This window comes from Uloborus diversus, chromosome 2 (assembly GCF_026930045.1).
Source record: "Uloborus diversus isolate 005 chromosome 2, Udiv.v.3.1, whole genome shotgun sequence".
Taxonomy (NCBI): domain Eukaryota; kingdom Metazoa; phylum Arthropoda; class Arachnida; order Araneae; family Uloboridae; genus Uloborus; species Uloborus diversus.
Window position 1 is genome coordinate 114,395,524 of NC_072732.1, and position 11,467 is coordinate 114,406,990.

General features: G+C 32.1%; 1 long non-coding RNA gene across 1 annotated transcript; it reads left to right on the top strand.

Annotated features, from left to right (window-relative positions):
• The first annotated feature begins 3,227 nt into the window (after positions 1 to 3,227).
• Positions 3,228 to 10,799, top strand: LOC129217259 (uncharacterized). The gene is made up of 3 exons (XR_008580207.1): positions 3,228 to 3,357; positions 5,980 to 6,093; positions 10,666 to 10,799. It is a non-coding gene; the product is annotated as an uncharacterized LOC129217259 (long non-coding RNA).
• The last annotated feature ends 668 nt before the right edge of the window (positions 10,800 to 11,467 follow it).

Below are 11,467 nucleotides of genomic sequence, written 5' to 3' on the forward strand. Positions count from 1 at the left end.
AAAATATTTTTTTCGACAACGGGCGAGAAAAAAAACAAAATGCATATACATTCAAACCTCGTTATCATGACACTTCCGAACTTATGCCATATAATTTTAATGTTAAGTGGCTCTGGATTTTACGACAGATTTTTTTTTTGTGCAACTCCGGTTACGACGAAGCTTCGAGTTGCGCAAACTGGATCAAATATTTCTTTGCAACTGAAAAAATTTCAGTAAAATATTGAAGACATCTGGCAATGTTTGTTGTGGGAACTTCGGACTCTGGCAAGAGATTTGACCAGGCATGACACCTTGAGAATGGTGTTGGGCGAGTAGATAAGTTCTGAAAGGTACAGGTTTCAAACTTTGACAAGAGGGACAATAGAAAGGAATTCAAAGCAGGTGGATTGTAATACTGGACGAAGGAGACGCAATAGAAGAGAAAGGCCATGGTACGTTAAGCTATAGGTGGTCACAACAAGCTTCTCCCATGAGAGAAAAAGCAATAAGGAGCTCCTCATTAGATTGAAAAGGGACACACAACTCTTAAAGTGGATAAAAGAATTAGAAAGGTTTTTTTTCACCTTCAAAAGGTGGGGCTTAGCTGTCAAAATCTAATCAAATTGCAGATAAAAGTGAAGAGTTTTGAATTGGTTTCTTTCTAGCTGGTAATTTTGTGGAAGAAGGAGTGTGACAAATGTTATTCAAAAATTTATCAACAATTTTAATAGAAAGTATTGTGGATATGAAAAAAAAGTAATAAATGAAAGTTTTTTTTTTTTTTTTTTTTTTGAATAATTTTTGTATTCACCAATAATTTAAATTTGCATTAGTTAAATCTAATTAAAACATAAACAGTATTAATTTCTTCATTAAAACTAATTTTATGATTAACTAATATTCAATTATGAATTTTTAAAAACTTTTCCGATTATGACGTCGCTCCGGCTATGACAACACTTTGTTGACAGTCCCAAAGGTGTCGTGATAATGAGGTTCGACTGTAGCCCATCAAAAAGTTTCCACTGTTCTATCAAATTTCCTTCTTTCTTTGCCATTAAAAATATATATATGTGGCTCAGTTGAGAGTTACATTAAATAACATAAAGAAATATACACATTTTAGACTATAATAAATTAATGAAAATTAGATGTAAAACATGTTAAGCGAGGAGGGAAAAAAGGGTCTCAGAAAATGCATTCATAAAAGACCTTGAACGAGCTATCCACTATTATGGACTTTTCAAAAAATAATGTAGTGAAAAAAGATGGCAAAATAAAGATTTCATAGCTCAAGTTGCTAGTTACTTTTTATAACGCCCTTGAAATTAATTAAACTTTTTTGTCCTTTATTTATCTTATTTCAAAACTTCTTACCTATAACATTAATTATTCCCTTCATGTAGCTATTGATTTTTGATTATTACATTTTAAGACAAATGTTGTCAATTTAGAAAGGTAAATAAAATTTCCCCGCTTTATCAAATACCCAGCTTAATCAAATAATATTTCTTAGAACCAATGATATTTGATTAAGCGGGGCTAACAGTATATATAAATATTTGTTGTTGAATATTGATTTAAAAACCCAAAATGCACCTAATATGAAAGGCAGGACTCACTTAAGCATAATAATTGTGACTAAAGAAATCTGTTTTTGAATCAATGCAATAATATTTATTACATGAATATCTTTGTGCTGGTATTCATTAATGCATTGGTAAATATTAACTAACCTAATTCCAATAAAGGTTACAAGGACAGGCATTTAGAGTTACAGAACGCTGATAAAGGATGATTACAGTTAATCCGTTCCAACCTCTAGTCTGATAAGTGACTTTCCACAAAGTAGGAATCTTAATTTTTAATAGAATCTTTTTCTAGTATGAGCTTACAAACTTAATTTTGACTATTTAAATCTGTTTTTTAACATAATTAGAGTCATTTTTACACAAAATATGAAAAAATAGAGCACGTTACCTAATATAAACATTATTGTTATTGTACAATGTGCTTTAAACTATGCACATAGCTCCTGCACATTGCCATTAATCTCTGAAAATAGTGCAACCTGTTTGATGATGAAATAAGTGCTAATGACTAGTGACAGTATCTCCCTTTCCCTGCCTCTATATTCTTTCTGTATTGAAGGTACTAATGCTTACTGTTTAAAAAGCAAGTAGTTGAACATTATTTATCTCCTAGCAATAATACAGTGATATACGCTACCTATGACTTTTTATTGTGACTTTAGGTAACAAAAAGTGTTAGATGTTTTTTTATTTCCAGTGGCTGGCAGCAAGAAAAAGTTACAAAGAACAAAATAGCGAAAACATACAATACACAGAACAAGGAACAATACAGGAATAATGAAGTGAAATATTTAGTTCCCTCTCTTGCTTCCCAATAATGGTCACACAGGCTACGTCTGGAAATACACCCGTGTTTCTTTTTGCTTATGAATGCTACTCGAAATTTTTAATTTCAGAAAATTCTATTATATATGTACTAGAAAGTTGCCCGTCACAGTATGACAGGTAAAAATTTGCTTCTATACATTTGAACGCAGCCATTGCCTGTTTGGTGATATTTTGGTAGTTCTAAGTTTTAACCCTAACTCCAGTGAATTAACCCCATAGAGTAAAGAAATTAGATATAGAGAGGCCCCGCTATACTAAGAAATTGAAGCCGTAAGTTGCACCGCTGTATCCCAAGATCCTTAGCTTCTTGCTAAATGATCCATTCTCGCAAAACGACCATGTTATCATAACATGGTCAATGTGTTATCTTATCATACCATGTCCATCATCGCACCAATGTGTCCCAAAATTCCGACTTCAATTTCATCTACTTTTTGACATAGACAGGGCCTCTCTATGTAAATTTCTTTACTGTATGATTAACCCATAACTCCAGTAGATAGGGGTCATTGTTGACCATTTTTATGTTTCTTCATTCTCTTAAAATGAGTCTTACCAGTAAAACAGTTAGGTGATCGGACCTAGTTCAGCCTTGTCAAAATAAAGCATTTCCCTCCATGTTATTACCAGACCATATTATCAAATTATCATGCCGTGGTGCGAGTTTCATTGTTGAAACAAGCGGGTTACTTCCTCATCGGCTATTATTTATATGAGGATTTTTACAAACTAATATTTAAATGGGAAATGTTTGTGATGCATGTGAAGTTTTCTGTATATTATTAAAAAAATATTTTAAACTTGTTTTTCCTACCAAACTTTTCAGCTTTCATTACTTGCATATGTTCATCGTGGGGAAGAGTCAAAAGATCTATATAAAGCTATGATTGCTGCAAAAATAATCAAAGGTTTCTGGGATGATTGTAATCAACAAGACTATGTAGAAAAAGCAAGGGTGAGTGCTTATGTGTACTACATTTTTTTTTTTTTTTTGCATCTATATTTTAAAACATAATGATGTTTTAATAAGAAGTCATTGGTTATAAATATTTCACAAAACTGCATAATGTATAGTAGAGGTGGCAACATGTGGATAATTTCAAGTTTTGCAACTTGCACATCTACAAACTGAATACCTTCGAAATGACATCAAACATTTAAAATGCTCTTGGGGATTTTTTGAGGTCTAAAAATATGTTGAGACGCTCCCTCAGAAAAACTGCTACTACATTTAAAAAAAACTGTTTTGCCTTGTGTGTAAAAATAATGTCACATGACAGAACACATCTGTTTTGAAATGCTGAGTACCAAGGATAAGTTTTTTTCATTCCTAACTAACTTTATCAAGAAGCGAAATTTAACAGACAATATTTAAAACTTAAGTAGTTGTAACATATCCGAAATGTGCATCAAATTAAGGGTATGTTTGAATAAAGCAACTTGTTAACCCGATCGATTGATGATGATGACCTCGGTACCTCTGAAGTACAGCGAGTGTCCCTATAATGTTTTTACGTACAATCTGCTAACTGGTAGCACTATTAGTGCAAAAAGCACCTGGTTAGTTACTGGTGTAATCCGGTTAAACATTTTAATTTCATCATTATTGTTCGGCATTGTAAGGTTTCCTTAAATTTTAAATGCATTAATGTGTCTGAGTCAGGGCATATTTTAAGGAAATTGGACTGTGTGGACAACTCCAACTTCCTCGGAAGGGGGGGGGGGAATTGTAAATGTGCAGTTTATGTGAGTTGAATAATCGTCAAAAAAGAGTTGGGGTGTGAAAATTGGAATTGGGGAAAGCTAATGGTCGTTTTGTTTGATAGGAAAAGAGTGTAAAGAACCATTCATTAAAACCATTTGAATCTATTCAGTAAATTACCGCCCATTAGTCAGGGATAAAGCAGAAATACATGAAATACACCGCCAGCTCAGTCATTTCCAGCCGAGGACTGCAGTTTCGTGCTTAGTTTAGTGCTAATAAGCACGAAACTGCAGTCCTCAGCATGACTGACCTGGCGGTGTATTTCATGCATTTGAATCTAGTTTCTTTTTCTTAGGTTCACCAAAAAATGCATCTTTAATGGAAATTTGCTGCTGTGATTTTCTTTTAGCACTCATACTTGCATACTCAATCGAATGCAACTGCAACACAGAATATAATAGAGCCTAAAAACGAATGCTTCAAATGACTACGCACTACAAGCTTTGTACAGGACACATAGGGCCGGTTTCACCTAAAAAAATGACTACAGAAGATTACGTGGAAGATTACGTGACGTCAATCTACAAAACTCTGATTATGTGTTACGTGCTGCCATCTATGAGTTTTGGAGCGCGAGACATCATTGTTTAATAGTTTTATTTATTTTAAAAACTTTTGCTTGTGGGAACGGTTAGGAGTTACGCTTCCATTTTTTTACAGAAAAATTAAAAATATATCGAAACACGTAACCAATGGAAAAATTTAGGAAAATGTAGGTGGGCAATTTTATTTGATTGTGGAGTCAATTTTATTTGCCTGTGTGGGCAATTGGTCAAAAAAATCCCATTATTATATGCCCTGATCTGAGTTATTTTATTTTCATCTTTGTGTGTGTGTGTGTTTTAATTCATAAATTCATCAAAAAAGTTGTTATGTGAAATAATCATTTTTAAGTTTTAGCCACCTGTCCTATTTCCTTGTAAAGGACATAGTAAGAGAAATTGTAATGTAAATGTGAAGTTAAGATAGTTTTTAAACTGACAATAATGGGATGGATGTGTTGTGTGTTCAATGTTTGTTTAGTGATTTTGAAATTGTTTGTATCCTTTGCGTAAAGCTTAGTGTCTGTGTTATAAATGAAAAGCATGTCATATACAGGATTTGTGTCAACTTAAAATTATAATTTGTTGTGCAACACCAAACACCAGTTACAATTGGTGCTTCATGTTGACTCCGAAGTTTAACTGAATTAGCATTTTATGCTCAGGTGCTTATTGTGATTGGTGATTGGTGTGGGACACCAACTGCAATTTTAAGCATGCACAAATCTTAGCAAAAGATATGTTTTCAAGACAAGAAGAGTTTCAATATCGCTTAACAAAAATTAAAGGCACATCACAGCTATCATTGTTTGCCTTCTCGAATTGATTGTCCCTCCTATTCACTACACTTCACATCTATACTACAACTTCCCCTATTGTGCCTTCTATTAAGAAACAGGAAAGATGGCTAATAAATGCATTTAAAAGTTAAAAACATCATGTATCAGAAATGATGAGTTCAAGAGATAAAGTATTATAAAGAAATTTGAAATTAATAATTTAGTCTTATATTTTGTTTCATTGTTTTTTGTAAGCCTGTACTAGTATAAATCTATCTGAGTCAAATTTTTTGCTTTTTTGTGATGTGAATATGCATGTTTGTTAATATTTAAGTATTTTATTTTGCATGCGTATTTTGTTCACACTCGTCATTAAACAATGTAATTGCATTTTTGCACATGTCATTTATTATTATTTTTTTATTTTTACGTGCACAGCATTTTTTTTTTTTTTTTTGTCTCCCTTCTGTTGCCTGATTTGTTTCTTTCAGATTTTGTGTTTTTCAATGTGATGTGGCATTAAAACTAAGACTATAAAGATGGTGTATTAAAATAAATGATTTCTTCACTGAGGAATTTTTGCACTTGATAAATTTCTAGAAGAGGTATGTTTGCAGCAATATGGTGCATGTTTTTTATTCCTATTTTTTTTTTAATTTCATGTTTCTAATTCAATTAATTCTGTGATTTTCAACTAACTTTCTTTTGTCTCTTCATTGAGATTTAAAGAATAAAACTCTCTGCTTAAAATTGTTTTAAAAAATAAATAATGTAGAATGTAGATAGCCTATTGAATAAGGCATCCGATTTAGGAATCTGAGGCTTAGGTTTGGAGACCGAAGTCACTACAATACTCACCAAGTACTTTTGGAGCTCATAAAATTTAAACCCAAGGGTCCTAGTTTTGTGTTCTATCTCTAACAGCTACAAATAGGTAAAGAATTACTGGAGACTTTCTCTCTCTTTCAAAGTGTAAATCTCTCAGGGTTGGCAAAAACCCGGGTTTTTTTTTAAAAAGCCCATGGACCCAGGGTTTTTTTAAATAAAACCCAACTAAAGCTGGGTTTTTTAAAAGAAATATGTTTTTTTTTAGGGAAAGTGTGGGTTACTTGTGGCATATTGTAGCGTAAGTATATTGACAAAGCGCAAAAATTGTCTTGGGGTAAAAAGAGCTGGAAAACAAGTTAAAATTCAGCGCTTTCTGAAAAAAAAGTATAAAAGACGACAAAACCGAAGAAAGTTTCAGATTTTTTAGTTTCCATTTTTACCAACAGTTAAGGCAAATTTACTTCTTGAGTGATAAAATCTATTGTTCATTTGTTTGTTTTTAATTACTTTTTTTTTTTGCATTTTACTTTATTGTATTTTATTTTGTTATGCAAAACTACTGTAGAACCTCCAGTAGTTTAAATCCCTTTTTACTGAATTCCAATTTAATCAAGATATTTCTTTAACTTTATGTTGCCTGTTTTTCTATTTCTGTGTACAGAGTAAGAAATATTAAACTTTTTTGTAAGATATTGAAAATACTGTATAACCTATTCTGTTTTCTGTCTAACTGTTTGAGAAACCTGTTAATTTCTAAAAAATATATCTTGTTTATTTGAGATTTGTGACGTGTTGGTTTGCAGAAAATTATTAACATGAAAGCCTTTTGGCTAGAGTAGTTTCCTCTGTACAATCTACAAATATTGAGAAAATCAGACGTGACAGGACTTATTCAAGATAATTTGAGTTATTTTTCAGTTAAAGAAAAAGTTAAATATATTTATTTAAAACTTTTGAAGTATTTTTTAAATGCCGTCAAGAGTTAAGAAATGCTATTTAAGTTCAAAATTCATTTTCTATGTCCATTGTCTGTGGTAAAGAACAAATAAAAAATAAATTTAAATTGTGAAAGTATTTAAATTAATCAATTTTTTCTAAAAACTTCTCAAAATTTTTAAAAAAACCCAAAAGTGGGCTAAATAATGGGTTTTTTTAAATGGGTTTTTTCAAAAAAACCCATTGGGTCCAATCCGGCCAACCCTGGAATCTCTACTAATAATAAAGCTAAAAGTCTCTCTGTCTGGATCTCTGTGACGCTCATAGTGCCTTGACGGTTTGGCCGATTTTCTTGAAATTTGGCTCAAAATTCATTTGTAGCATGGGGGTGTGCACCTCTAAGCGATTTTTCAAAAATTCAATTTAATTCTTTTTTTATTCCAATTTTAAGATTATTTTACCGATCAAATTATCATAACATAAACGAGGAAATTACCAAATTATCATAACGTGGAACCATAATAGGCAAATTAAAATAGCAAACTGGTGAGAAATTCATCATCCATTATTTGTAAATATACAGGCTAAACTAATGACCTTTCAATTTTCCACTAAGGGCAAAGCTGTGAGGGTACCGCTAATAAATTATAAAGAAAGTGCTACCATCTATCAAGGACAAAATCAGAGTCCTAACTCATTTGAAAGCCTCACTCACCCAGGAGTTGCTCTCTTCTATCTTACATATTTACTCCCCATGCGAAATGGGCTTAAGCCTCCTCAGTGGTATCATTAACAACACTAAAACTATGGCAATGCATGCCTTTGAGAAAGAGATGATGTTTTAATGTGATAAACTGAAATACATCTCACTTGTAATGCAAAAGATGCGACTCAAAACTGACTGGTTTTCAGGGGAGGCATTTGCAAATTTTAAACATATTTTAAAAATATAGTTTCCTTTTAATTCACATTTATCTGAGGTTTATTAACACTTTATATTATGTAACTTATGGCAGCAGGGCCTGATTTAAGTGCAGGCCCGTAAAGCACGGGCTTTGGGGTTTCTAGCTTGGGGGGGGGGGGGGCCTCAAAAAAGTTTTTTTTTCATAATGAATGTTTTAATTTGTTTTGCACCATAAATTTTGCTGGCTCTGTTTTAAAAAGGTTTATGAGTTCAGCAGAAAACTCTCTCCTGCGGAGTGAGAAAACTATCTGGAGTGACATCTAGCTTAGGATGAGACCACTCAGATGTCATTCCATGTTAGTACGGAGCTCACTATTACTGCTTAAGGCATTTATTTTGTTTCTGTTGATTTGTAATGTTTCAAGATTTTAAAATCTTTTGTAATTGTTTATTTAAGTTTTAAATTACAAATACATTGATTCAGAAATAGAATAGCTTCAGAACTTTCTTTCCAAGGATAATTTGTGGAGAGCTGAAAACATTTTTGGGGGCACATAAAAAAAGACAAAAAGATGTGCGAGTTAGCATGTTCTTCAGTTCTGAAAGTCAAAGGGGCCCCCCATAGGTTTGTTGTGCTTACAGTCCTGAAATTTCTAAATCGGGAACTGTATGTCAGTAATAATTTTTAATAACTATTTTGTCCTGTAATTATGAAAGTATTTCACACTTCAATTGCCTTCATTATTGTCTCAAATGAGTTCACTATTAATCTCAAATGAATCAAAAGTAATGCTAATAAAACTTCAGCAAAACAAACATTAAATTTATTGTAATTTCACCTTTTTAAAAAAACTTCATTTTTGAGTCAATTTCCTCCTGCATTGGAGGTGTGATATGTGCCTAATACGCCTTGCTGAACATTGGAACAAATACACTAATTAAAAGTGAAAAAGTGGCTAATAACCAAGTTCTGAGCGAACAAAGAGTGAATGTAAATAAATTGACATAAAGCAAAGTATGACATTTGAATCCTAAATACCTGTTTTAATCAACTGTTCATATTTCAAATAGGAAATCTTGATGCAATTTAGGGTGAAAAATGAGAATAATCCAAAATAAAAATGAAGAAGAAAAAGGCTAAGCAATTTTAGGAGACACATTATCATTTGTGAACTTGAATGTATATATTTGTACCTCATAGCCAGGCTGAAGTAAGTCCAAAAAATTTCTGTTTATTAGTGGCATTGTATGTAGAAGCCTTATCCCGCATTGAGCCATGTGAATGTAATTCTTTTTTTATAAAAAACCACTTTTCAATTTTTAAGCAGGGTTAGAAGAGCATGCATCCCATCCTTTGCATGGGTCAGAAAAAAGTTTTCTCTCTCTACTGTAAAATTATCATAATGTGACTTACGTTCCCTGGCTCAGAGGTACAGATATTACCAACAATGTATGAAATGCCAGCCATTCTATAGACTGCCTAAGCATTGTATATAATGCCGGATGTTTTTCGGCAAAGTACGAACTATGAGAATTGTTATTCTTTCCTCAGGCATTGTATATAATACCTAGGTATTCTATAGAATGACAAATGCTATTTAGACTAAGCAGGAAGGAGGTCCTGACAAGGCTATTATATATCTTACCAGGCTGAGTATGAAATGCCTAGGTATTGTTCATAATGTGCATTTTGTACATCATTTCTTAACTCTTTAAGTTGTTGCGAGTAGGAAAAAACTACCCTTTGTTGCAGCAATAACTTAAATTTTTGACAATTCATTGTAGAATTATTTTTTTGTGTCTATACACCATGACTCTTTCTTTTACACTTCAGCTTGCTCCTACATTTTCATGCAGCACAGTGAAAAAATATTTTTTTGCTGAAAAACTTGAAGGAAAATTATGTATGTTAACACTCTTGAACAAACCTCAATTGACGCAATCTGAGCCTGAGTCGTGCGTTAAAATCCACTTGCTTTGCCATTTGATATTCAAAACTAAACGGAGTTGTATCTCATACTTTGCCGGTTTCTGATTGGGCAGTCTTATAGCAGGCCTAGGAAAGGTGCTAAATGTGAATTGTTCCAGTGCATTGCCGGCTGGTTTTAGGTAATATATGCAATGCCTAGGCCTTCTACAACTATACAGTTGAAAGGTTATTTTGAGTTTTAAAGCAAATGTTAATTTTTTTTATGTGTTTTGGTAAATAGTTTTAAATTCCAAAGACTCTTAATACATTTTTGAAAAAGTGTATACATTTTAGTTGCAGAAAAATGATCATTTCACATCAGATGGGATGGAAGGGATTGTGGATGTATATTATTTAATTGGACTTCCTTTAAATTCTTAGCACGGGCATCGCCGTCCGGGTACTGCTAGTCTTATAATATAATGTTGGTTGTTAATAATAACAAAATATGCAGCTTATATCTTATTTTTATGATCATTAAAAAACATGGCAACTTAAACTGACAAAAATGTTCAAAAAATATAATTTAATTTATTTTAGGAAGAAGCTATTCTAGCCATTGCTCAGTACGTTAAAACTCATCCCAGAGCAACTGAGAAAGAACTGCAGTTAGAAGTTGAGAAACAAATTAATCTATTTGTTGAAAAAATAAAAGAAACTTAGATGTACTTTTATATATAATTCATTTTTGCACTCTTAATGTTTTGCAATACTTTTAAATTTTTGATGCTTATTTACTAGTTTTTAATTTTTGTAAACAATTTTTTGTATTATTTTTAATATGTTTATGTAACAGTCAAATAAATGTACCTAATAGTGCTGTAATTTATGTATATTCTGCTAAGCATGGAATAAAATTTTTACCGAGAATATCCCATTTGTTCTTTAAAACCTCTCCATAACTGTTCATTAAACAAACTATATTTCATTTAACTACTTAAAAACTATATCATGAAAGACTTAAAACATGAACAAGATACATTAAATTATAGAACATTTTTTTCTGATAAAAAAAGCAATGCAAAACCAGGACATTAGCACATATTGAATGGGGCAAAAAAGGGGGTTTATTTTCCCTCTTGTTTGCTCTACTCGACAGACAAAAAACACCCTTTGGACGATTGATTAACATGTTATATACGATTTATTACAATATGACTTGTAGACATGCACACAAGTTTAGAGCATGAGTAAAAATAAAGCTACTTGAATTAGAGCCAAAGAGCTTGCAAGACTCTGCTTCCTGAAATTCAGTGTAAAGATTTTGGTGATGAATTGCCACTTTCGATGATGATATGGAAAGTTACAAGTAATATTCATCTAATTGAAAGAGCATACTGCC